Below are 14752 nucleotides of genomic sequence, written 5' to 3' on the forward strand. Positions count from 1 at the left end.
AGGACTTTTTTGTAAAACAGGCGTTCTCTGGATAATGCTAAAATCGCAGAACCGGAAAAAACATAACACGGGCCAAAACAGAAGGATCTGGGCTGCTCACATTGGGCCAGGCCCAGTCGATGGAGAGGATGCAGGCCGGCTGGCTTCGGCTGGGCCTGGCGCTGGCTGCGGCCTGTGGTCAACGCTCGAACAGAACGAGCGTAGCGAGAGCAGGGGAAGTCAGCGGCGGCGCGGGATGCAGCAGATGTGAGGTCCAGGACGACAGCAGGCGGTGGATTCAGGCGGCGGCTGCGCAACGCGCTCCTGCAGGACACGAGCGCGAGAAAGGGACAGGGAGGAAGAGGGGAAAAGAGAAGGAGGAGCAGGGGCACACGGCGACCTGCGGGGCTTCACCGGCGACTGAGCTCGCCGACACTGAGCGACCGGAGGCGGGGAAGGCGTTGAGGACGACCCATAGCGACGGCTTGTGCGGGAATCCAGCGAGGAGGAGGTCGTGGCTGGCGCGTGGGGCTCAAGGACGAGCGAGCCCCTCGGGCAGAGGCGCAGTGGCTCTTCTCGCTGTAGGGGAAGTAGGTGGCAGCGGCAGGGACTTGGCGGCGGGCGGCGCTGGAAGCAGAGGAATGACGCGACAACGAGGGCGGCGCGCTGGCGTGAGGCGACAAGGAGCACGGGAAAGGCCGGATCCAGGCGCTGGAGATCTTCGGGGTCCCAATCCCTGCCGGATCGAGCAGATGCGAGGTCGTCGGGGCGGCAAGCTCCTGTTCAAAAAGACACATAGAGAGAGATGTGAGGCGAGGGAGAAAACGGAGAAGGAAGAGGAAGGAGGCAGGGGAGCGGGGACGGCCTGGTTGGAGAGGTCGGCGACGCGACAGCTAAGAGGAGCAGTGCGGCTGCCGGTGTCGGAGACGAGCGGGAGGAGGGCCGGTGCCTCGTGAGCTGCTCGGGGGGTGAGGAGGTGGGCTCTGGAAGATGCAGTTGGACGGATGGATCGACGAAATTCGGTGGGGATTGGCCGGCGTTGAAATCCAGGGAGACCAGGCGGCTGCAGGATGGATCCCGAGAGAGTGGCGGCGGGGAGGAGGATTGGATGGCACACGGGTCCTTAATTTTTGGGTTAGTCTAGATTTAGACCAGGAGTCCCTTATATAAGGAAAGAGCGAGAGTTTAGGGTAGATTCGGGCCCTCCGATCGAAATCGGGCGGTTGAGAAAAATAGACTAGGTGAGTACAATAAATAAACGATGATATTTAGGGGATGTTTGAGGATGATCCGGACCTGTTGGTCATGACCAAGCGGTTCGGGTTCGGGGCAAGTTTCGTACGCATGTGAGGGGTCTGAGAGAGGTCGACAAAGACAAGGGGTTTGATGGGCTCAGAGGAGAGAGAGAAGAGCGTGGTCTGATTGAACTGAGAGAAGGTCAACGGAGACAAAGAAGATGCGGCAACCACGAACGACTACGAGTTTTATGAAAACATGTGGATGCAATGCGTATGATGTCATGATGAATGCAACAAACAAAAATAAAACACATGGCGACAACAAAGTATCTGGAAGGCTTCTGGAGCGTCGGTCTTGGGGCGTTACAACACTCCACCACTACAAGAGGATCTCGTCCCGAGATCTAGGATGGCACCGGAGGGAAACGGAAGAGGAAGAGAAAAGGTAAAACTAAGTAGTGAAACCAAAGAACTTTGAGAGGTTGAAAGAAAGAACACAACGGAGTTGACCAAGATTGCAAACAGTTCGTTGGACAAGAGGAACAAGGAATTTGATGAGACCCAAGAGCTTAGGGGACAAGGTAGATTTTGAAGCCACTCCGATTAAAATTACCTGGAGAAGGAATAAGAGTAAAGAATTCGGGCAGCACTCTGGTTGAAAAGAGACGCATGACTTGATAAGATGAAAAGAGCTTGAAGAGATGACACGACACTCCGGTTAAATGGATAAGCATGAAAAAAACACGATCCTCAATTCGAGATGATGAGTGAAGAGAGCAACAACACAATGCCTCCGGAAGAAAGAATAGAAGATAGATCATTAGATTAACAGAATGGAGAAGAAACTGCCAACTTCTGCCACAAATGAGCTTGGAAAGCACCCTTCCAAGAAGGTTATAATGGAGTTGTTGGAAAACCAACAACGAAACGAATAAGTTTGTAGTGGGCTTATAGAAAACTTCTCAACACTTGAGGTGAAATTCTGCCACTAACGAAAAACAATTGCTTGTTTGAGATCAAAGAAGAGATGAAAACTTCTTTCGCCGAGAGGATAGGAGAAAACTCAGATCATTGATAAGCACCACAAATAGCAACATTCCTTAGGGAAGGCTTTAGGTGAAATCTATACCAAGATAACTCCAAAGAAGAGATTGATGGATTTAAAATACCTCATTCTTGACAACATGTGAATCGCGAAACCTAAATGCAAATTGCCAAGAATGATATAACACCACCTCAAAAGCTAAGGTAGAAAGAATTGCACTTCGAAATGCAAGAAGAAGAATACTTGAACCCCTTAGAAAAAAACATGTGTTGGACACCATGTTTATTTTTTGAGTATAGCTTGGCGGATCTTAACTCCGAGAGAAATCTTGAAGAACAATTGAAGAATGAAAAGAATCCTTGACGAACCATCATGTAGAACCTCCATGAAGAACTCCAGTAATAAAATGATGATAAAAAGAAAGAGAAGTTGAAAACACAAGGTGAAGCCTTGCGATGATTTAGATGGAGCTTTGCGACGAGATAATGCGGAAAACTTGGAACTCCGGAAAAGGAAAAGATGAAACACTAGAACCGAGTATTACTTCATCATGAACAATCTCCGAAAGAAAAGAATTGAATCACCTCGAGGAAATAAGAATAAGATTTATTGTATGCTTATCCTTCATCAAATTAAATTGATGGTAAGCAATGGATTTGGCATACTACTTATTCCCATAGAAAGGATTAAGAGAGATATAGCGCATACTTGAGAAGGTATTGATGGAACCACCGGTGGGATTTTGAAACAACGAATGAATTAATATGATAACGAAGGAAGTGAAATCTTGAACGAACCACCGTAAGAATTGAAAATGAATGAAGAAAAGATAAAGAAACACCGGGAAGAATTAGAAAACGAACGAGGATACTTGAGAGATTTAGATACATGAGAACGAAGAGATCATGAACTGATTAGAGGATATTTGAACGATGCACCTGTAAGATTTGGAGAACGGTAGCTACACGCTGAGAATGAAGAATTATGACATGATGGCCTCCGGAGGAAAGAAATGGAAACAACTCATGAAATGCTTCGGATGGGTGAAAATAATTCCCACAATCGAAAACAATTATGAGAGGATGGCATCAAACTTGAACTACGCATCTTTGGAAGAATGGGTAAGGATTTAAGAGGAACTCTTCTTCGGTCTTCACATGCTGAGAATGACGATGAGAAACACCACCATGAATTGTTGAGATACTACGGGAGAATGAAAAACAAAGAGGTTGAGCCAACAATGAAAAATAATTTGAAATCGATCTTGGAAAACATCTGATTGATGAAATTCATTCTTACGTCAAACTTCGAAAAGAATTTGGGAATGGCACCGGGAAAATTAGAAGAGTTAGGTAAGATCCTGGGCAAAGACCTGTGGGTTAGGGCCCACTAAAAGGAACACCGTTGAAATGATTACTTGAAAAGGAGATTGCACCGGTTGAATTGAATGGCTTGAATGAGGTAACAACCTCGAAATAGTTAGAATTGATGCGGAGTGGAAACATGAATCTTCAGAGATATCTTCAGCACTCCGGAACAATTGAATAGCAAGCGGGGAATGATTAAGAGATACACCGGCATATGCAAACACTTGAAACGAGGAAGGGAATATGATCAACACCGAAAACTTGACTTAATTCCACCGGAGAAGAAAAATAACGAAGAATGGTGAACTCAAAACTCTGTTAGTATCTTCCTAAGAATCACCGGATGAGAACATTGACGGGAAAAGAATGGAGAAACTTCACATCCATAAGATGGATACTTGATTAAGATATCTGAGTCCTTGAAGAAAAGGGTGGGAGGGCGGGAAAACAAAGGCAACTTGGGGAAGATGGAACAAACACCGTTGAGAAGACTTAGAATTGATCTTGCGGATGTTGAAAATGATCGAATCCACTTGAAGAGAAACACACCGGTTGGAAAAGAGTTGACATGACAACCTCAGTGATCAAGAAGGATTAGTACTCCCATAGAAATATGAGAACACTGTTTAGAAAAGGTATGGAATCAACACTTGACATTGAAGCAACTCGAATACCACAACTCAAAACAAAACAAAGATTGGCTTGCAGAAATAAGCCGGAACAAATACATATGATAGAGATTTACCCAATCCCATATCAGGCATCTGTTGGAAAGATATTCTAGGAGCTACTTGATTTCCCACCTATAAACTCCCGAAACTTTCTGGTTATGCAATCTGGTGTTGGGGATACAGGGGAAGCAATATATCCCACCCAAACTAACAATCCCTACATCCAGATGTATCCATCCGCCAACACATAACCAAGAAAACTCCAGAAATCGTGTACCTCAACCTTCGAAAAGCATCCGTTATACGAGCTATGGCAATACTCCCGAACTCCCCAGTACTGGGTGGCATCGAGGTTATCTCACCAACAACTTCATAAAAGAGATTTTTGATGTCGGCAAAACTCAGGTATTCCAAAACTGCAACGATAAAATTGTGACGACAACACCTCGGAGCTCAACTCCCCGGGACACTGCCACAACCCCTAAATGTCAGGAGGCACCAAGAACAATGTTCTCATCACAAGAATATCGGAACGATCCCAAGATACTCGCGTGATCCTAAAATTTTTTTGTGAAAAATTGAGGAGAGGAAAGACAAAAAATCTACATCGAGAGTCCTCACCAGAGCGACGAACGGGGCTGAGAAGTAAAAAAGAATCCAACTCTCTGATATATATAATCCTAAGACTCAAAATAGTTTTCTTCTAGACTCAACAATGACCAACAATCAAGGGGGCTCCTATGGTCGGCCGAGGCTCTGATTTCAACTTGTCACACCCAATATGCGATACTATCCTAAAGAGACTCGAAGGTCCCACCAAGGATAGAACCGCATATTGGTACGCTTTTGCAAGGTGGATATCATTATTACAACATTACATAATAGATGGGGATACATGCAAAAGGCATACAATGCCACACAAATACAACATCATCTTACATAAGAGCACCATCCGACTACGGATGAAACACAAATAGAAACTCAAACGACATCCATCCTGCTAGCCCAGGCTGCCGACCAGGAACCTATCCCCTAATCGAAGAAGAAGAAGAAGAAGAAGAACTCCAAAACAAGCAAACATCGCTCTCGCATCATGATCATCGCATAACCTGTACCTGCAACTGTTGTTGTAGTAATCTGTGAGCCACGAGGACTCAGCAATCCCATTACCATGGGTATCAAGACTAGCAAAGCTTAATGGGTAAGGAAGGGGTAAAGTGGTGATGTTGCAGCAGCGACTAAGCATGATATGGTGGCTAACATACGCAAATAAGAGCGAGAAGAGAAGCAAAGGACGGTCGTGAAGCTAGCAATGATCAAGAGGTGATCCTGAACTCCTACTTACGTCAAACATAACCCAAAACCGTGTTCACTTCCCAGACTCCGACCAAAAGAGACCATCACGGCTACACACGCGGTTGATGCATTTTAATTAAGTCAAGTGTCAAGCTCTCTACAACCGGATATTAACAAATTTCCATCTGCCACATAACCACAGGCACGGTTTCGAAAGATAATACCCTGCAGGGGTGTCCCAACTTAGCCCATCACAAGCTCTCACGGTCAATGAAGAATATTCCTTCTCCCAGAAAGACCCGATCAGTCTCGCAATCCCGTTTTACAAGACATTTCGACAATGGTAAAACAAGACCAGCAAAGCCGCCCGATGTGCCGACAAATCCCGATAGGAGCTGCACATATCTCGTTCTCAGGGCACACCGGATGAGCAAGATGTCGGGTTAGCATAGACCCTGGTTGCCCAGGGGGCGCCGGACATCGCCCAGGTTGGGCCAGCACCCAGAGGAGCACTGGCCCTCGGGGGGTAAATAAAGATGACCCTCGGGCTCCGGAAACCCAAGGGAAAAAGGCTTAGGTGAGGCAAATGGTAAAATCAAGGTTGGGCCTTGCTGGAGGAGATTTATTCAAAGCGAACTGTCAAGGGGGTCCCATAAATCACCCAACCGCGTGAGGAACGCAAAATCAAGGAACATAACACCGGTATGATGGAAACTAGGGCGGCAAGAGTGGAACAAAACACCATGCGTAAGGCCGAGCCTTCCACCCTTTACCAAGTATATAGATGCATTAATTAAATAAGAGATATTGTGATATCCCAACATAATCCTATCCATCATGGAGCAATCTTCAACTTCACCTGCAACTAACAACGCTATAAGAGGGGCTGAGAAAATGTGGTAACATAGCCAAGCAACGGTTTGCTAGGAAGGGTGAAAAGGTTAGAGGATGACATGGCAATTTGGGAGGCTTGAGCAACAAGAGATAGGTAGCTCGACAAAGCGATATAACGAAGCAACTAGCATAGCAATGATAGTAGTGAGATCCAAGGGGACGGTCATCTTGCCTGAAATCCAGCTGGGAAGAAGAACGAGTCCATGAAGAAGACGAACGGATGAAGCCGAACCAAGCGTAGTAGAACGAAACCTCACGATCGCAAAGAAACAGGAACTAACAAGAAGGAGCACAACCGGAAAGAAGCAAACAACAAGGTAAACACACAACACATAGACATGGCATGATGCTCAACCAAGTATGATGCATGTCCGGTTTAATGAGGCATGGCATGGCAAAGTGCAACAAACAATACTACAAATTAAGTGGAGCTCAATATGCAACTCGTTGCATATTGACGAAACACCACATCCAAATATTTAGTTAACTCTCGTTTATGCTACTCACCAATATTAAATGTTGTTAAACATGGCAAGAGGTGAAGCATAATGAAACTAACTATCTAGGCAAGTTTAAATGAGGCCGGAACAACAAACAACAATTCCGGAAAATCCCCATATGCGTATTTTGGATTTGGTACTGTTCTGCCCTAAAACATATTTTATAGTTGTTAAACAGGAAAATAAAGTGCACCATGTTAAACTAGGAAATGTTCCACCCCATTTACATATAAAGTTTATTTAAAACCGAGCTATGGTTATTTAGTTATGAAATAAATCATTTTAACATGGCATTTATGCAAAATTAAACAAACAACAAGTTTAAACATATTTGATATGGATGAAAGTGGCATATTATGAAACTAGATGAAATTCTAAGCATTTTACATGTTTAAACCATTTTAATCCGATGCACGGTTCATGAGTTATTATATGCATGATGTGCAAGGACTTTTTTTTGTAAAACAGGCGTTCTCTGGATAATGCTAAAATCGCAGAACTTGAAAAAAAACATAACACGGGCCAAAACAGAAGGATCTGGGCTGCTCACATTGGGCCAGGCCCAGTCGGTGGAGAGGATGCAGGCCGGCTGGCTTTGGCTGGGCCTGATGCTGGCTGCAGCCTGTGGTCAAAGCTCGAACAGAACGAGCGTAGCGAGAGCAGGGGAAGTCAGCGGCGACGCGAGATGCAGCAGACGTGAGGTCCAGGACGGCAGCAGGCGGTGGATTTAGGCGGCGGCTGCGCAACGCGCTCCTGCAGGACACGATCGCGAGAAAGGGTCAGGGAGGAAGAGGGGAAAAGAGAAGGAGGAGCAGGGGCACACGGCGACCTGCGGGGCTTCACCGGGGACTGAGCTCACCGGCACTGAGCGACCGGAGGCGGGGAAGGCGTTGAGGACGACCCGCAGCGACGGCTTGTGCGGGACTCCGGCGAGGAGGAGGTCGAGGCTAGCGCGCGGGGCTCAGGGACGAGCGCGCCCCTCGGGCAGAGGTGCAGCGGCTCTTCTCGTTGCAGGGGAAGCAGGTGGTAGCGGCAGGGACTTGGCGGAGGGCGGCGCTGGAAGCCGAGGAACGACGCGATGATGAGGGCGGCGCACTGGCGTGAGGCGACAAGGAGCACGGGAAAGGCCGGATCCAGGCGCTGGAGATCATCGGGGTCCCGTTCCCGGACGGATCAAGTAGATGCGAGGTCGTCGGGGCGGTGAGCTCCTGTTCGAAAAGACACACAGAGAGAGATGTGAGGCGAGGGAGAAAACAGAGAAGGAAGAGGAAGGAGGCAGGGGAGCGGGGACGGCCTGGCTGGAGAGGTCGGCGACGCGACAGCTAAGGGGAGCAGCGCGACTGCCGGTGTCAGAGACGAGAGGGAGGAGGGACGGTGCCTCGCAAGCTGCTCGGGGGGTGAGGAGGTGGGCGCTGGAAGATGCGGTTGGATGGATGGATCGATGGAATTTGGTGGGGATTGGCCGGTGTTGAAATCGAGGGAGACCAGGTGGCTGCAGGATGGATCCCGAGAGAGTGGCGGCGGGGAGGAGGATTGGATGGGACACGGGTCCTTAATTTTTGGGTTAGTCTAGATTTAGACTAGGATCCCATTATATAAGGAAAGAGGGGGAGTTTAGGGTAGATTCGGACCCTCCGATCGAAATCGGGTGGTTGAAAAATAGACTAGGTGAGTACAATAAATAAACAATGATATTTAGGGGATGTTTGAGGATGATCCGGACCTGTTGGTCATGACCAAGCGGTTCGGGTTCGGGGCAAGTTTCGGACGCATGCGAGGGGTCTGAGAGAGGTCGACGAAGACAAGGGGTTTTTGATGGGCTCAGAGGAGAGAGAGAAGAGAGTGGTCCGGTTGAACTAAGAGAAGGTCAACGAAGACAAAGAAGATGCGGCAACCACGAACGACTACGAGTTTTATGAAAACATACGGATGCAATGCGTATGATGTCATGATGAATGCAACAAACAAAAATAAAACACATGGCGACAACAAAGTAACTGGAAGGCTTCTGGAGCGTCGGTCTTGGGGCGTTACAACGTGGACCGGGCATCTTGAGCTTGAGATAAGCGTAGTCTGGCACCACGTTGAATCTAGCAAACGCGGTTCGTCCGAGTAGTGCGTGGTAGCCGCTGCGGAATGGGACGATATCGAAGATTAGCACTTCGCTTCGGAAATCATGCGGGGAACCGAAGACCACCTCCAGCGTGATTGAGCCCGTACAACGGGCCTCTACGCCTGGTATGACTCCTTTAAAGGTAGTCTTTGTGGGCTTGATTCGTGCGGGATTAATGCCCATTTTGCGCACTGTATCCTGATAGAGAAGGTTGAGGCTGCTACCACCGTCCATTAGGACTCGTGCTAGGTGAAATCCTTCAATGATTGGATCAAAGACCAGTGCGGCTGAACCACCATGACAGATGCTAGTTGGGTGATCTCGACGGTCAAAGGTGATCAGAAATGACGACCATGGGTTCAATTTTGGGGCTACTGGCTCTACCGCATAGACGTCCCTAAGTGCGTGCTTGCGCTCCCTTTTGGGGATGTGTGTAGCATATATCATGTTCACCGTTTTGACATGAGGGGGAAATTTCTTCTGCCCCCTAGTGTTCGGCTGCCGGGGCTCTTCGTCATTGTCCTCGCTTTGTGATCCCTTTTCCTTGTTCTCGGCATTTAACTTGCCAGCCTGTTTAAAAACCCAACAATCTCTGTTGGTATGATTGGCTTGTTTGTCTGGGGTGCCATGTATCTAGCACGGACGGTCGGATATGCGGTCCAAGCTAGATGGTCCCTCACCGTTCCTTCTGTAGGTCTTCTTCTGCTGGCCGAACTTGGAGCCGCTGAACCCGGCGTTAACTGTAGTGTCATCGGTGTTATCACCATTGCTTCGGCGTTTGTGTCTATTGCGCCGGAGCTTACCGGTGTTGTTCATGGCCTCGGAGGGGCCTGCCTTGTTGGCTGTGTTTTTGCTACGAGCCAGCCAGCTGTCCTCACCCGCGCAAAAGCGGGTCATGAGTGCCGTGAGGGCTGCCATGGATTTCGGCTTTTCTTGGCCGAGGTGGAGGGCGAGCCATTCGTCACGGATGTTGTGTTTGAAGTACGCTAGGGCTTCAGCATCCGGACAGTCAACGATCTGGTTCTTTTTGGTTAGGAACCTAGTCCAGAATTTTCTGGCTGATTCTCCAGGTTGTTGGACTATATGGCTTAAGTCATCGGCATCTAGTGGCCGGACATAAGTACCTTGGAAGTTGTCAAGAAAAGCTTCTTCCAAGTCCTCCCAGCTGTCGATGGAATTTTCAGGCAGGCTATTTAACTAGTGTCTAGCTGGCCCTTTTAATTTTAGTGGGAGGTACATGATGGCGTGGAGGTCATCTCCTCGGGCCATATGGATGTGGAGAATAAAATCTTCGATCCATACTGCGGGATCGGTTGTTTCGTCGTATGATTCAATATTGACGGGTTTGAACCCCTCGGGGAATTCGTGATCCAGTACTTCATCTGTGAAGCAGAGAGGGTGTGCAGCGCCTCTATATCGGGTCGCGGCGTGGCGCACCTCCGATGAAGTCCGCTTGCGGTTATCGGCCCGGGCGTGACTAGGTTTGTCACGTCCGAATAGGTAGTCGTCATCGCGAGTCGAAAGGCGTCCTCGCGATCCGTAGATTGATCTGGTGTGTCCTGCTCTACTGTCCAGGTCCTGCCAAAGGTCGTATGTATAGTCCCGAGTTGTTTTGTCTCTGTTTTTACAAGGCGGTGGGGTGGGCTGCTGTTCGGCCTGAGATTCCGTTTTGTCCCGACCGTGGGGTGGTCAGTCCACCGCACTATCCTGACTGCGTGGTGGTCGTTCCGCATTGCGCGAGGGAGGTATGGGCTCCAGGGCCTCCTCATCAAACTGAGGTAGTAGTCTGCATTTCGGGTAACTCTTGGTTGGACGCTTGAGGCCGTATTCTTGGCTGCCAGGACATTAGTCCATCTGTCAATGAGTAGGTCTTGATCATCTTGAAGCTGCTGCTGCTTTTTATTCAGACTTCTTGTAGTAGCTATTAGCTGGCGCTTGAAGCGCTCCTGCTCGAGGGGTGCCTCGGGCACGATGAAATCCTCGTTGCCGAGGCTCTCCTCATCCTCGGAGGGTGGACGGTAACTATCATCATCCGGGTCGTTGGGCATGGCCTGTTTATCAGGGTTAACTTGCCCGTTGTCTTTTTCCTCCTATTCGGAAGTTGCTCCAACAGGGTCTTCATTGTTTTCGGCGTCGTCTGGAGTACAATTTTCTCCGGTGCAAGTATTGCTACCTTTTGAGTGACGTGACTTAGAATGGCGTTTAGGGCGCCGGTGCTTGTACTGTGTCTCAGAAGGTTTATTTGCAACTGGATCTTCTTTGTCATTGTCGCTAGCCTTTTTAGGTGTGTCAACCATGTACACATCATATGAAGAGGTGGTCGTCCAACGTCCAGTTAATGGCAGGTCTTGGCCTTGCTCCTTGTCATCATCTTCGTCCATACCGTTGATGTCTTCGGATCCATAATCAAGCACGTCGGTTAAGTCCTCGACGGTTGCTATGAAGTGGGTGGCGGGTGGGAAGCGAAATTCTCCATCATCAGCCTCTAGTTCGAACCGGACATAGTTCGGCTGTGAGTCCCCCGCCAAGGACAGGTTTTTTAATGAATCTAGAACATTGCCCAAGGGCGAGTGTTGGAAGACGTCTGCGGCGCTGAACTCGAAGATCGATGACTGATCCAGCTCGGTGTCCGCAGGCGTACACGATTCGGAACTTATAGCTGGAAACGAGTCTGGAATTCCGTTGACGCAGATATAGCAATGTGCTGAGTCCGTGTGGGGCTCCAGCGCCGCAGATTCTGCGGTTTTGGATGGCGCAGTCTGCTCTGGATCTAAGGCTGTAGCGGTTACAAGAACCATCTCCTGAATATGGTCCGATGACAGATTTAAGTCATGTTCATCGGAGCGAGGGGGAGCGATCGCCGTGGTCTTAAATCCGTTGAAGATCAAGTCTCCACGGATATCCGCGACTTAGTTCAAGCTTCCGAATCTGACCTGGTGGCCAGGGGCGTAGCTATCGATCTGCTCCAGATGGCCAAGCGGGTTGGCCCGCAGTACGAAGCCACCAAATATGAAAATCTGTCTGGGGAGGAAAGTTTCTCCTTGGACAGCGTCACTATCGACGATTGAAGGGGCCATCGGACCTTTCGTTGATGGCACAGTGGAACTCTCAATGAAAGCACCAATGTCGGTGTCAAAACCGGCGGATCTCGAGTAGGGGGTCCCGAACTGTGCGTCTAAGATCGATGGTTACAGGAGACGGGAGACATGATGTTTACCCAGGTTCGGGCCCTCTCTATGGAGGTAATACCCTACTTCCTGCTTGATTGATCTTGATGAATATGTGTATTACAAGAGTTGATCTACCACGAGATCGTAATGAATAAACCCTGGAAGCCTAGCCTGTTATGACTATGGTAATGAGTATATCCTTTCTGGACTACACCCTTCGGTTTATATAGACACCGGGGGGATCCAGGGTTACATAGAGTCGGTTGCATAGGAAGGAATCTTCATAGTTGATCGCCAAGCTTGCCTTCCACGCCAAAGAGAGTCCAATCCGGACACAGGTACAGTCTTCGTCCTTCATGTCTTCACAGGCCACCAGTCCAGCCCATGGATAATAGGTCGGACGCCTGAGGACCCCTTTCCAGGACTCCCTCAATCGAAGCCAACCCCGACAAGATCAAGGGTATCGAGCAGATCCGAGCACCAAGGATAGTTAAGGATGTGAGGTGTCTGACAGGATGCATTGCCACGCTAAGCAGATTCATCTCCAAGTCTGCCAAGCGCGCCCTGCCATTCTTCAAAATTTTGAAGAAGGCAGGGTCCATGAAGTGGACCTCAGAAGCAGATGCAGCTTTGCAAGAGTTGAAGGCCTACCTGCCATTCGTGCCTACCTTAGTTGCTCCAAACCCCAGGAGCCGCTGCTAATGTACTTAGCGGCAACCAACCAAGTGGTCAGTACAACCTTGGTAGCATAGCGAGAAGTGGATGAGGTGGAGAGTGAGTAGGGACCGGCAGAGTCAGAAAAGGATCAGGACAGCAATGAGCACAGCAACGAGAGCAACCCCAAGAACGCGGCAAGGAAGAAACTGGTGCAGCGCCCAGTGTACTTCGTTGGCTCCCTATTACAGGGGGCTAGATCGAGGTACTCTGGCGTGCAAAAGTTGATTTTTGGTCTCGTCATGGCCTCAATGGAACTGCGCCACTACTTCCAAGCCCATGAGATCACAGTTGTCACTCGTTTCTCATTGCAACGGATACTCCGCAACCCTGAGGCTACCGGCGGAATAATGGAGTGGGCTTTGGATTTGTCCAGCTTTGGTTTAAAGTTTGAAAGCACATCAACTATTCAGAGCAGGGCATCGACAGAGTTAATTGCCGAATGGACGCCAACCCCTGATGAGGAAAGTGCCCATGTTTTTAATTGTTAATAACTAATTAACCATGCATCGGTTTTAAACATGTTATCTATATCTATACCTACTAATAAAGCAAGGTGCGTTTATTCAATTTTTTCATCCGTTCATCCATATATCTATATATATATATATATATATATATATATATATATATATATATATATATGGCAACGTATCGGGTGAAAACGCTTATTCAGTGAAAATCTGAAAACTTTCCCTCTTAACCATTAGATCTAAAATGAACGGATAATATGAGAGGTGGGATCCCCCTTAGCCACTTGAACGTGTTTGACAGAAACCCCCCTGCCGCATCTTAATCTCCTTGTACAACTTCATCTCCTACCTCACGCGATCTAATCCCTGTGAAAACAAATCACCGCCGGAGCTCGCCGGAGACCCCGCGCCCGCGTGCCCGCCGGCCTCGCCGCGCGCGTCATCGCCAAGCACGCCGCTGGCGCTGGAGATGGCGCCGGTGACGTTCACGCCGACGAAGCGCACGCCGCGCTGGGCTCCCTGGGCACGCTCTACGCCGGGGCGAAGGCACTGGGCGACGAGTTCTTCGTCACCGCCGCGCCCGACCGCGACGCGATCCTCTGCCCGGCGATCCCCTCCGCCGCGCTCGCGCTGCTGCTCGCCGGCGAGCCGGCCGCGGCGGCGGCCGCCGCCCCGCCGAAGCAGTACTTCCGGTGCGCGGGCCCATACGGGACATCGTGCCACGGGAACCCGACGTGCGTGACGGACGTGGCCGGCCTGCCGTGCCTGGTGTGCCGGCAGCCGATGACGGTGGAGATGCGGTGGAGCCCCGGCGACGCGCACGGCAAGCTGGCGCAGGTGGCGGCGGCAGGAGCAGGAGGTACGTGAAGGAGGTGGTGAGCTACCTGGTGATGGACGACCTCACGGTGGAGCCCATGTCCACCATCTCCGCCATCATGCTGCTCAAGAAGTTCAGAGCTGTTGGCGCCACCGGAGGCCGTTCATAGGTTCTCCTAGTATGTACAGAAAATCACAGGGATCTCCCGTGTCCAACCCGACGGTCATCAACGGCCGCGAGCGCCGGGTCTCCGGCGAGCTCCGGCGGTGATTTGTTTTCACAGGGACTAGATTGCCTGAGGTAGGAGATGGAGTTGTACAAGGAGATTAAGATGTGGAGGGGGTTTCTGTCAAACACGTTTAAGTGGCTAAGGGGATCCCACCTTTCATATTATCCGTTCATTTTAGATCTAATGGTTAAGAGGGAAAGTTTTCAGATTTTCACTGAACAAGCGTTTTCACCCGATACGTTGCCT

At 49.3% G+C, this 14752-nt stretch overlaps 1 pseudogene; it reads left to right on the forward strand.

The window, feature by feature from the left end:
• Positions 1–14491, forward strand: part of LOC119309363 — a 39369-nt pseudogene extending 24878 nt beyond the window's left edge.
• Positions 14492–14752: the final 261 nt, after the last annotated feature.

The sequence above is a fragment of the Triticum dicoccoides genome, chromosome 5B (genome assembly GCF_002162155.2).
Source record: "Triticum dicoccoides isolate Atlit2015 ecotype Zavitan chromosome 5B, WEW_v2.0, whole genome shotgun sequence".
Classification (NCBI taxonomy): domain Eukaryota; kingdom Viridiplantae; phylum Streptophyta; class Magnoliopsida; order Poales; family Poaceae; genus Triticum; species Triticum dicoccoides.